Genomic DNA, 13,098 nt, shown 5'->3' with positions numbered 1-13,098 from the left:
TAGGAAAGACTAACTTAAAAAAGCTAGTCCAAACGTGGGATAGAATTTCAGGGGTTAACAAGAGTAATAGTGTGATGTGATGGACTGACAGATCTGGCTCTGTGGGAATGTTATAGGCCATACTATGGGGGAAATGACTAGACAGACTCCATTTTGCTCTGAGAGTCCATGTTATGTAGGAGATAAGCTTTCCCCATGGGAACACCCCTCCTCTGTACCCATCAACAATTACTTAGCGTGACATGTTTAGCAATACAAAATGACAATTCTTATGTAATGAAAAATTGCTCTCTTTTGATTTCTATTGCTCCTAAACAATGTACCATGTGAAAGATGATTGTGTGGATGTTAGTAACCATTCTTCAGTTTTTACCTAGGTAAGAGTCATTTTGACCCACTTCCCCCTCTGTTGATGATCTCATGATGTTAGTTTGTAATTTTGAATCATAGCAATAGACACTTAGGATTGATGTGATTTTTGGTATAAGAACCCCTACAACCCTATGGTGGGGGCTGTTCTCCCAATAGTCATTTTTTGGGGGCATTGTGTGAGACAGCCGGCCAGCTTAATAGAGACTCTCAAATTTGGACTTCTCATTGGTGATTGGTCTGTTCTTAAGTTGCGCCCCATAACAATAGGATCAAAATAAGCTTAAAGTAGGCTATGTTTAAACATAAATTCATGTTACCTTTCTGAGAGAAGTTGATTTAGACAATTCACATCTATCTGTTTCAGTTTTACAACAAATAAATAGGAGAAAATAATACTTGGTTTTTTTATCCCACATTGTCAGTGTGCAGGATTAATTAAAACATACAAAAAGTACTTAAAATAAGGCACAATGAGAGGCATGGAATTATTTCATAAATAAAAAAAAATTAGGCATTAGCAATATATCTTTTTATTGGCCAGAGAAGGAAATGAACTAACATTCATAGAATACCTTCTGGCGTTATACTAATTTGTTGTTTTTTCAGTGTCCATGTGAGCTGCCTTTATTTCTTGTGTAAAGTGGGAAATCAGTGAGGCGAACAACAAACTGGCTCAAAGAAGAACCCTTACAAAGCAAAAGAGTTGGAATGAAAAGAAAGTCTGTCCTGTGTTCCTGACTCTTAAAACCTCACACGTTGCTCCCTGCAACTCTTCACTGATCTCGGAAGTCAAGCAATGCTGGTTGTTGGCAAAGGATACATAAAAATGAGATCAGGGCTGGACTTGGACCATTCATTTAAAGAAAGGATTAATGGAGGAATCTTTAAGAATGATCTAATATATTTAGCTACGTTTTTATTTTCAATATTTTTGTCATTCCAAGTTCTTTTTTCTAAATAAGCTAAATGATTGTCTTATTGATTAGAGTTTTGTCTTGTCTTTCATGAACAAACCTCACACGTAATAAAAAAGACAGTCTGGGTTTCTTCAAAATGGAGTGAAAATTAAAAGAGTTTCTACCAAGCAATCTGACTGTAATACTGTTTTAGATTTTTGTGATCATTTCTTCTGAACTTTCCTCATCAACAATTAATTTGACGGTGTTCTTTTCTTAGTGTTTGACTTGGTAAAGTCATTCCTGAGGCATTAATTTTAAGTTTCATAGAATAAGCAGTATGCTTTTTCTTGTATTTAACCAGTTTTTGTAATATTTAGTTATAATAAATTATTTCATTTAATTAAAATTAGCATGTTATTTAGTTATACAATTATACCTATAATTATAAATATAATTATAAGGTCGCAGATTTGAGAAGAAACTAACCTGAGTCTTGAGATACATATTTGCCTGAGGGTAGCAGAAATGAGCAGTCTGGCAGGAGTGTTTCTGCTGGTTGTAAGCATTCAGTAGACAGGAGGCAGCCAAAGGAATGTATTACAGAGGGACCAGGGAGTATCTGCCAACCTGGAAAGTATGTGCAGTTGAAGTCGGCTAAGAAAGAAGTATTAGCTAACTTTTATGTCCATAACAGTAATGAGGGGCCCATGGATAGCATGCTCAAAGTCATTCATTGTTGCCTTTCTCCCTGGTCTTCCTGCTCATCAGCTGCTGGTATTGCTTAGATACCACAATGTATGCAGTGTTTGACTGGAGAATCAGTTACTTTGGGAAACAAGTACTATTCGCAAGGATGAAACACTTCCAACCTTCCACACGTAGGGACAGTCTCAGTGTGCACCCTGCGGCAGAGAATTCTGCTTTGTTAAAAGTGACTGCAATGGGTTTCTATCAAGAAGCACTCTTCTTCAGAAGAACACTGGTGTCTTTGGAAAACATGGACAGGCTATGTCTGAGAAATTCTATTCATTGAAAGAAAAAAAAATTCAACCGTAAGGAAGTATCTACTTCTGAAAGCAAACTCCTCTAGAGAAAGAAGGAGTACCCATTCTGATGGAGACTTTTGCTCTGGTACTCTATATCTTAACCGTTTTTCGTTAAAACTAGCATAGAACAGACTAAAATTCAAAATGCATGATTTGGTGGCAAGGTGACTTTGAATGAGGAGTACATAGGTTTCGTAAAAGAATGTAAGATGTCCTAAAATCACTGCTTAGGTCTAGTAAAACTGGAGTCTTCTCTCAATATTAATCAACATCTAGAAAAATCCATATTGATTTTCTGCACCTCACATGCCTCATTAGCATTCTGTGTCCTTAAGTTCTTAGCATTTTCCCTCTATATTTTCTGTACTTTCCCTATCACCTCGTTAGAAGAATATCAATATAAATGGTTTATGTGTGTTCAAACTACGGTACACAGAGCAGTTAGAAAGTAAAATGTTTTCACCATCTAGACAATGGTGCTGTGATTTGCTGTCAATTCATTGTAATGAATGAAACATGCTAAGGCTCATAGAAAATAAGGGTCCTTAAATTTTTGTTTGGTAAGTTGCTGACTGTTTTGTTCCTTGTTTCCTGCAATGCCTTTGCATTTATGAATGAAGATGTTGTGAAGTCTTAAAACCCAAAAAGGAGCACTGGTACAAAATCTAAGGTGCTGTTTTCTCAGTGACCATGTGGCTTTTGATCACTATTTGCTTTCACCATTACAGGTCTAGTTTGAGTTTCTTGTTGCTTGGATTTTATCTGGAGACAGAGCTGTCAATAAATTTTTGTATCACATTTTTGTTTTCTGGTTAGGAAATATTATAGCATGGCTTATTCTAAGACAAGAGGTATATAACTGTTTTTCAGAACATTCTTTCCCTAAGGTGCGAGTGTTCTTTGTATATTTTCGGTATTTGCTATGAATCCTTGTGCTGTTATAAAAATGAAAACAGCTACTGGTAGTTGGATTCCTCTTCCTTACATATCCTCTTCTCATTTTCTTTTCTATATCTGCAAAAGTAGGAATTGGGGGAGATTTTAAAGCCTATTTATGAAGAAGAAGTACTTGAGTCTGAATGAAATATTTAAATTTGCTAGTAGTGTTATGGTGATAATTATAAAAAAGTCCCTGAGTTCCTGGAGTCAAGACTGACCACATGCATGTCAAGAAATATGCCAAGAATTCTGAATGAAACACAGATAAATTTGACAGCTTTGCCTGTCTCATGATTGAGGAGGTATGACATTGTAAAGATAACTAGAACACAAACTGTGTCATGCAGATCATTTGTTATTGGATGTCTTGTTTTACAGGATGCTTGAAGGAGCAGAATGTATGAACTTGAGAGCGCTCTTGGTGGACTTAGATTGAAGCAGTATCTTTCCTAATGGCCAGATTTTCAACAGTAAAGACATAGGTAGCAACACTGCCCCCTATCCAATCCAGCAGGTGGAAAAACAAGAGTTCTTAAAATAGGTAAACATATTCAGAGTGCCTGGCATTTTCAAACATTCATCACTGCTTCAAGTGATCCCAGTGACGGCTGGTGGATTACTGTGGTTAGGAGTGATCTGGATTAGGCTCTGGCTTCTAACTATCTGGTTTTGAATTCTAGTTCTACCATTTACCAGCTGTGTGATTTTAGGCAAGTTACCTCTATCTTCTACACCTCAATTTTCTTATTTGTAAGATGAGAATAATACTAATGCCTAACTAATAGGATTGCTGAGATGATTAAGTCAATACACACAAAGTAGCTGTTTCAGTACTTGCCATAGGGTTTGAGATAAATGGTGAAAAGTTTTGAAGGGGTAGGAGTTTTTATCCTGTAGGCGATGAAGGCATTGGCAGTCAAATTATTTATTTCATGAAACATTTATTTGGAAAAAGAAAATAATGATGTATTAAGAGAAGCAAGGGAGCTGGTAAATAACAAATTGAGATTTAGGGTGCACTATATGCTTTTAATCAGTGACAATATATGACACTGGTTTTTGTATTGTTAGAATACATGCAAAAATTCCTGAGTCCCAAGAGTCTGAGAACCAAAAAGTAGAAGTGGATTGGACCTTCTAAATATCAATCAATATTGCAACACAAAATATTTTCACTTCCCAAACCCATCATGTTGAGCTCTTGATACGCAGATGAGGAATACTTCCATCAGGGTCCAAAAGAAGGGTTCTGTTGAACCAGAAGTTGAGATTTCTGCAAGACCATTCTTGGCTTCTGCTGCCATTAGGCTCACAAAGAAAAAGCCACTCTTTGACTGACTGATTCTATTTGTCAATTGAAAATAAAGTTGCTTCAGGGAGGAGGGGTGTGTGGAACCCAGGTAATATCAGCCATATCCAGTGATGAAGACTAATGGAAGATTTTAGTCAGGCAGTAAAAGCTCTTGGAAAGAAAGAGTTGGATCACCCACTAGGAGAGGAACCCAATGCACTGAGGCGTTGACGTAGGGCACACTTAACATGGAAAAAGGTGAGGAAGTTTGTAAATACAAACCAAATATCATGACCTTTTGCAGAAAGGCAGAGAAGGGTGATTATACTTGTGTTATAATTCCCCATTATCTCTATATACATCCCTACCCGTATGGATCCACATTCCTAATTCCTACCCGCCCCCCCCCGACTTTCCTCCGCTACTTGATAGTATGGAGTTGGTCATTAACTTTATAACTGGGTCCATGTTTGACTTCAAATTCATATCAAAGACCCATCAATTGTCTGCATTTTTCTTCTTTCTTTCTTTTCTCTTTCTTCCTCTCTGGATCAGTTTAATTCCTTCTCTAGTTCAGCTATAATTTCTTTATGTTATCTAGGGGTAATATCCAAAAATTTGTGGGTTCTTGCTTTGGAGGGATTCTTGCAGCAGCCTGAAGCTGCTCTGAAATGCTTTTTAACATTATATTGGCATAGTGTTGTGCTTTGGAGAATAATACATGGCAATGGGAATGTGAGATAAAAAGTATAGATTTAGTTCCTTTACTATGACCTGGATAGCAATCTAGAATTCAGTAGGAAGAGCAACTCAGCAGGAAGACAAGCATTAGTCATCAAACTGTCAGAATATGTCTTTAGCAAGAGTTCTTGTGGCTTAGAGGCCATGCCACCAAAGGCATCATCAGGCACTGGTTCAGGAAGCAAGGTCCCTCCAGGACTTTGAAACATACAAGTCCTTGAAGAAACCCCCAAGCAAGTGATATTGACCATCTGCTAATAAGAAGAATAGAGATTTGAGCAAAAAAAAAAAAAATCATTACTTCTCTAAGTGAAGGAAAAAAACAAGTCTGATTTTATGTTAGAGTTTTTTGACATCGTTTAGAATTTTCCACACACAGATATGTCTATAACCGAGCTTTATTGTTCCTCAAGGAGAAATCTCCTTGTTGTTTGCCAACTGTTCCCTGATGTCTTGTATAGAAGGAAATGGAGAGAGCATCCTAAATCCCACTGAGATACTAAAAGGAGGCATACGGATGAAGCTCATTGGGATATTCATCTTGGAAGATTATTGAAAAATAATAGAACAGACTTAGATACCTGTAGATTACAAAATAAAAGAAATAAACTACCTCCCAGACCTGTATGTGTGTGTTTTGTAAATAGCATTGGCACCATGTGTTTTGAAATTTATGATGCCCTAGACCGCTTTTCTTCTTACAAATCTCCCAAATCTCCCATTTTTTCCTTCTGGTGTTCCAAATTAGCATGTTATAAACATCATAAATGTAAAATTGGGTAATAGAATATGTGAACAATCTTTGTTGTTTATTACTATATAGGGTGTTAATAGTTTTTCAATCATTCAAGTACATTTTGGTGTTTGTTTATGCCAGGAATTTTTAACTTAAAATCTAAGCAGATAGTGTCAATAATATGAAAGATACTCATCATTATTTAAATAAAAGAAAAATCTTAAATAAAAGCAACTGGAATGACTTTGTGTTTCATATATCATCTGGTGCTTATTAAAGAAAAGGACATTGAATTTAGATATTATTTGGTAGATTGTATTAGTATTGACATCTGATCTTGTGAAACTAGATAACTTTAAGTTTTAAACTGAATTATTCAGTGATTTTTTAATGTGCTTCATTATACGATCATAATGATCCAAAAAAGAAAAACAGGAGAGAAAGTCCCATGTATAAATATTATTTCTCCTCCATTATAGTTTCCCTGACTGTATAATATTGCTCCTAATAATTCTACCAATTTTTTGCATAGGAAGTCATAACACAAAGCCCTCTACTATTTATAGGTGTGTGTGGGTAGGGGGTAGGGGAATGTGGTATAGATTATCAACTTAAATATAGATTGAAATATTTGATATCTGAGTTCAGAATAAAACTCACATGCTTAGATGATTTGTCCAAGGAAATGAATGGTAGTTTTTAGTAAGGTGTCTTTTTCTGAGATCTAATGTGGGCAAAGTCTTTCTTTTAAATTCTTGCTGCTTCTTATGTTTGGAGCTTGTGTACCATTTTGGGGGATGACGTGAACTCTTCTATAAAGAATTCTAAGTTTTATTTAATTTTTTTTCTGGTCAGATAATAATCTCCTGTGATCCTCCATTCTCCATTGTTCTTGGGATTTCTGGTGTGTTTGTTCTTGATCTTTTTTTTCTTCTTTGAATCTGAGTCCAGAGCCTGGGAATGGAATCCTTATATATCTTTTAAAAATCTTTTTTAGATGTTGATAGATCTTTATTTTATTGATTTATTTATATGTGATGCTGAGGATCGAACCCAGTGACTCACACATGCTAGGCAAGCACTCTACAACTGAACCACAACCTCAGCCCTGGAAACCTTATATTTTTCTTAGTATTTTCTCTCAATCCTCAAGCTGTGGTTACAAGGAAATTCAGGTAATGAACTATAGTGGTTGCTAAAAATGTACTGTTTATTGACATTTAGAAAGTGTACTAAGAAATTCTCTAGTAGAGTGAAAAATAAACGTGGTTTTCTGAAAAATGTCTGTTTTTTTGGTGAGAATCTCTTAGAATTATTTGTATTATAATGTCTACATAGAATTACTAGGAAAATTTTAAAATTAAGGCATAATTAAGTATATAACTTTGATTTTCAAAGTAGTGAGGCTAATTAACACATTGAAAATTTAATGTAACTGAAATAACAGTAATTTTCCCCCCCACTTTACTGACATTTTTCAAATTCTTGTCAACATAGCAGATCTGGGGGAAGTGTAATGACATGATTTTTTCATGACCTGAAAGAGAGTTGTGGAAGCTCATGAAATATTTGCTACTATTTTTCACTGCTTGAGGTGCCACATCCTAGAAGTTTGCTTTGTTTTAATGTAGATGTTGTTCTACAATAAGAAAACGAGTTTAGAAAATTACTCCACTTGAAAAACAAATTTTCACTTAAAACTCTAGAAGGGCTGAGACAATGTAGCATGAACAATTGCTGGGTGTCAAGTTCTGCAGAAACAGATTCACAGAGGAAGATTTTGATAATTACCAGTCTACCATCATTAATATCTTCCAATTAACTATAAATTTTATTTTTAACACTTTCACAAATCCTAGCCAAGAACATAATAAAGTATCAATGCATATGCTTATTTGAATGGATGAAATTCATATAGAAGATTTTGGTTTCAAAGTAAAAAAAAAAAAAAAAAAAAAAAATGGGTTTCAATGGCTGGATTTCAAAGACCGAGCAAGTTCAAGCTGGATGAGCCAGTGAAGTGTGAATGAAAGACTTACAGCCTTTGGCCTGCTCCTTGGGAGCCCTTGCCTGGCTGTGCACATGCTTTCCAAAGCCATTCATCACATATTGAATTTCTCCAAACATACAGACGCTTCTGCCCCATTGCATAGCCCACCTAATGCTTTATTCATTTGTTTTGATTTATTTATGCTCTCTATATTTCTCCCAGTGCTCTGATGTGAACTTAATACAAATTCAATATCTAAGGCAAAATCCAGCAACCCAAGCTTAATTTAATGAGAGCAAAAACCTATGAGGAAAATATGGAAAGATGAGTCAGGTTTTATACTATAATGATATCAACATGGAGCAATGAGGGTTTCAGAGGATTTCCAAAAGTAAAGATCTTTTGGCCTCTGAAACTTTTAGAGAACACGGTTAACTTTTTGTTTTGGATCACATCCAAAGGAGAAAATATGAGAGAAGTTAGCCATTTTGAAGGTAACTGGTAATGACTATCAGTCTTAAAGACTAAATTTCTTTCTTTCAGGGTCTAGGATCAAACCCAGGGCCTTGAGCACGCTAGGCAGGCACTCTGCAACTGAGCTAAATCCCTAACCTCTTGAAGACAAATTTATAACCATTGTCAAGTTTCATTCCCAAAAGTTTATGGATATTGTTGCAGAGAAAGCCCTCCATGGAGCCAAAGTGACTGCCGAGATCCTCAGTCACCAGTTCTTTGTTATCACACTAGAAGGATTTCAGACAAATTGTCCAGAGTAGCAGACATGAGGTTATTAGAAGGGATAGGAGAAGGTATAAAGAGAACACTCTCAAGGGAGAAAGGGAGAGAATGGATCTTCTCAGGACAGGAACAGCATGCCCCTCCTGCCCTCCAATTTTATTGCGGGGTCTCAGGGGAAGTTTCCAGAGCCGTGCCCAGGTCTACCTCTTGATTTTTGACTGATAGCAGGACTGCATCAGACTTTCAAGTTCTCATTGTGCATGGTTTTACCTCAGGGAGATTTTACTATTATAATGACATACTAAAAATTCAAAGCAACTCTGAGTCACATTGGTCTGCACTGATAGGTTCTCGTTGGATCTTGTTCTTACAGATTTTATTGTTGTGGCCTTGCTTCTAATTATCCCTGAATCCTGGAATCTGTTCTGCATAAAGGTCCCAAGAGTCCTCCTTTAGGGTAACCATACTCTTTTTTTTTGTGTGGGGCAAAGAGGAGTCCTTGGGTCCACATTTCTTCTGCAGGTAAGTTGCTTGCTGAGGAATGTAGCATATGCCACTGAATCAACTCAGGTAGGGACAGAGTAGCCTCAAGAACATTTTCCTTCAACAAAATACATGTAGTGGTCAGCACAGTAAACTCAGTCTACAGAATTTTCCCCCTAACCTCATGTTCCCGACACTCCTGTCTGCCTGATATCCATAAGATGTTAAAACATCATGATATTTTACCATTCTAAAAAGATATATAAAAAAATGAATGTGAGAATTTTTGCTTTAATACATTTGAAAAGATAGGTTACATTGGTCGAAGTGATCAGACTACACATCATGCAAGTAGAGGCAATGTTTGAGATGAAATGAAATACCTGTATACCTTCAATTTAATTTCACTGTCATTAAGAGCATAGACTCTGAAGGACAGGTGCATTTTACAGCATATGAAAAACAGGTAAATATGATTCAATTAGTTAATTTTTTCAGTAATAATTCCATCAAGAATGCAGAGACTACATATATATAGCCTGTATAACAACAGTTTAAAATATGAATTAAGAAGTGTACAATTGTTGGGTGTGCTGGGATCAAGTAAACTGACTTAGAACATATCAGCATGAAACATCACATAGTGGGTCCTCAAGACCTTACCAGGAAGCTGCTGCAATACTCAGGCATCTCCACGAAGCTTCCTTCAACATATTCAGGCTACAATGGTGAGACTGGGGTTCCTGAACTCACTAGGAATCACTGAGTCTTAGATCTGACGCCAGCTGCCTCTGGAGAATAATAGATCCCTTTTTCTCTTTTATCCTACAAATTTAATGTGAATGTTGATCATCACCAGACTCTGCCTAGAACAAGGAAGAGAATTGTGGGAATCACAGCCCTCACCTTTGCAGTTCTTTCTTGTAGTCCTGTATTAGGGGATAGAAGTTATGGTATACAGTGAATCCTCCAGTCCAGTTTTTGAAGACAGATATAAAAATATGAAAAATGCTGGCAAGGTAGAAACTGAAGGGAGAAAATAAAGCATCCAATTTACAAAGTACATGACACTTTATAAGATGGAAGCTTAGTTTTTACACTTGTGTAGACAAAACAGAATTCTAGGAGGCTAATATCTTAGTATTTGGCAAATTAAGAATGCAAGTTATTAAAAGAACTGGTCTGAAAGAACCATTTACTTCAAAATGCATTACCTACAGGTTTCTGTGGTGGGCATGATTTGAGTATCTATTCTGTGCTCATGAAAGAATAAATTCTCCTTTGATATGGAAACTTGTGACAACTTCAGTCCTTTAAGTCATATAATATTCATGAAATCCCTGCTTACAGTTTATTGGGCCACGGAAAGGCATTTGACTCAAGCTACAATGATAAGATTCTTCCTCCAGGGAATTTCAGGTGAATCTGGGCTTCTCTTGACATACCAGATCTATCCTTGGGAATTCGGGGTTAACCAAATTCTTCATGCTGTTATGAACTGGTCAGTCAATCTACTGAGGGAGGAAAATTCAGAGAAAGTCCAGAGAGAAGCAGGTTTAAGAGGTGTAGTGAGACCCTCTTATAGTTTCTTCTGGAGACCTGCAACTGTTGCCCTTGGATTCTATGAAATAGCTCTGTGTCCATATGGAAAATTCCATCCCACAGGCCATCTAAGCTAATTTCCCCCTTCAAAGTTCTTTACCCTGAATTGGTTTTCATTACTTGCAAACATAAACCGCTAACAAATAATTCTCCTTACCCACAAAATATTATTCAATTCAGAGGTTACCTCAATTTGATTCAATAGAACAAAATAACTTTTGAACAAAATAATTCCACTATTATTTATTTTTCCTCTGATTCATTTAGTCATTTCCATTATCTTATTTCCCATATCCATTTCCATTATCTTATTTTTCTTATTGCCTTGTGATTTTGGAACATTGGTCTTCTTCTTCTAATTTCCTACCTCCCCAATAAGCAAGAAGATGAGAACAGAAATAAAATCTGAAATTCAAATCATGTGGTTTGGACTTATTAAAAGCACCAGAAAATGGGAGATAATTAAATTTAATGACAAAAACAAGGTTCTAGTAAGTCTTCAAAGTAGTCTGTTTTTAAACCTGTGGGGGCAAATGAAGCACAGTACTATCTTTTAGTAATATAATCTAAGGCATACTCCAGAGAGAACTCGTTGAATTTCACATAAAATGACAGATTGCCAACTCCTCTTCAGTAAGGTAATTGGCCACATTGGTATTGCCATATTATTGCCAATATAAAATATTGTAATAGTGTGAAAACTTGAGCTAGCAGTAGCAGATTTAGCAAGTAAGTTAAAAATTTATTGCAATTGGCTTTCATTTAAGGTAAAAGGACACATACCACTGTGGAACAATTTCTTGTTGGTACAAAACTTACTGAAAAAAAAAAAAAACTAAAAAGTGTGTTGTGGCCAACATTACTTCATCAATTTCATAAGGAAAAAATGGCCATCACTTCTTGTATTATTTCTGGACATTGCTTTTGTATTATTGCATTAAAGCTAATTTTATTCACTTAGGTCAAGACGCAAAATGGGACCACAAAAGCATTCAACAGGAAACATTTATGACTTAAATAATTCAGGCAGCAGAAAAAATTAGATTGCTGAGTTTCGTTTAAATAATTTAGAGGGGGCTCTTAAGGGCACTGAATAATCTGGGGTGAAATTATGGTGCCTAATTCTTTATATTTAAATCTTAGAAGACTTTCCTTTTTTATTCTAGTGCAATGAATCTGAAAATAAAGAAATGATTCCAAAGGGGTAGGTTTTGAGGAGACTCTTAAAATAAAGGGCCCAGCTGGAGTAAAACCTTGTTCTTTTCCTGCAAGGCTCAGGTCACATAAATCAGTTTCTTTTTTCAGACACCACATATTTCTTTTGTAAAGAAAGACCACTATTCCTTTGAATGTTTGTACATTGCTCTTAAAAGATAGTACTTCAGCAATTAAAATTGTTGTGAGCTTTAGGAAAACAATATGTACTGTTTGGGTAAACAAGGATTATGATAAAGCATTTTTTATTGAATGTTTCAATAAATACCTTAAAGAATATATGGATAATAAAGTTACAGGCTTGTTTTCCTTAACCACATCAAGAAAGACATTTGTTTGCATATTTAGGTTAATTGAATTGTTTGACTTTAAAGCATACAACACTGTTTAACAAAACAGAATTAAAATAAATTTAAGACAAGAGGATAAGGAATGCATTAAGTAAAAATTGACATAATGAAATAGTTTGGTGTAGAAATTTATTTTTATAATAGAATTTCATTAATTATGACACATTAAAATTGAGAGATAAGTAAATTAAATACTAGACGATTACATTTGCTAGCTGCTTAAGTTACAGTAAATGAACAGGTTAATTATTATTTCATGACTTCATTGAATATACCTCCATAGAGAATAGCTACGACTTTTTAAAAAATTTGTTTTTATTGATATTTTTATTTGTTGGTTTATTTCCTTTGTTGCTATGTTTATTACCAGTGGTATTTTATTTTCAAATTAGTTTAGGTGACTGTTGAAATCAGTAGCCACCTGCTTAATGGTGTCTTCCTACAGAATGCATTTCCATGGCCCTAGAAAAGTTCCCTTGTCTGCTTACTGCCAGTTTTCTCTGACCTCTACTCTCCATGGTCAGTCAGCTACACATCTGGTTTCTTTTATTATAGGTTAATTTTGTTTGTTCTGAGATTTCTCATACAAAATCACACTTTTTTTTTTGTTTGTGTCTGCCTCATTTCATTAAAATATAATGCCTATGACATTCATCAACGATAGCATGTGTGGGTAGTTTGTCTCATTTATTTATC

This window comes from Sciurus carolinensis, chromosome 10, assembly GCF_902686445.1.
Source record: "Sciurus carolinensis chromosome 10, mSciCar1.2, whole genome shotgun sequence".
NCBI classification, from domain to species: domain Eukaryota; kingdom Metazoa; phylum Chordata; class Mammalia; order Rodentia; family Sciuridae; genus Sciurus; species Sciurus carolinensis.
Note: the sequence above shows the minus strand (reverse complement) of the source record.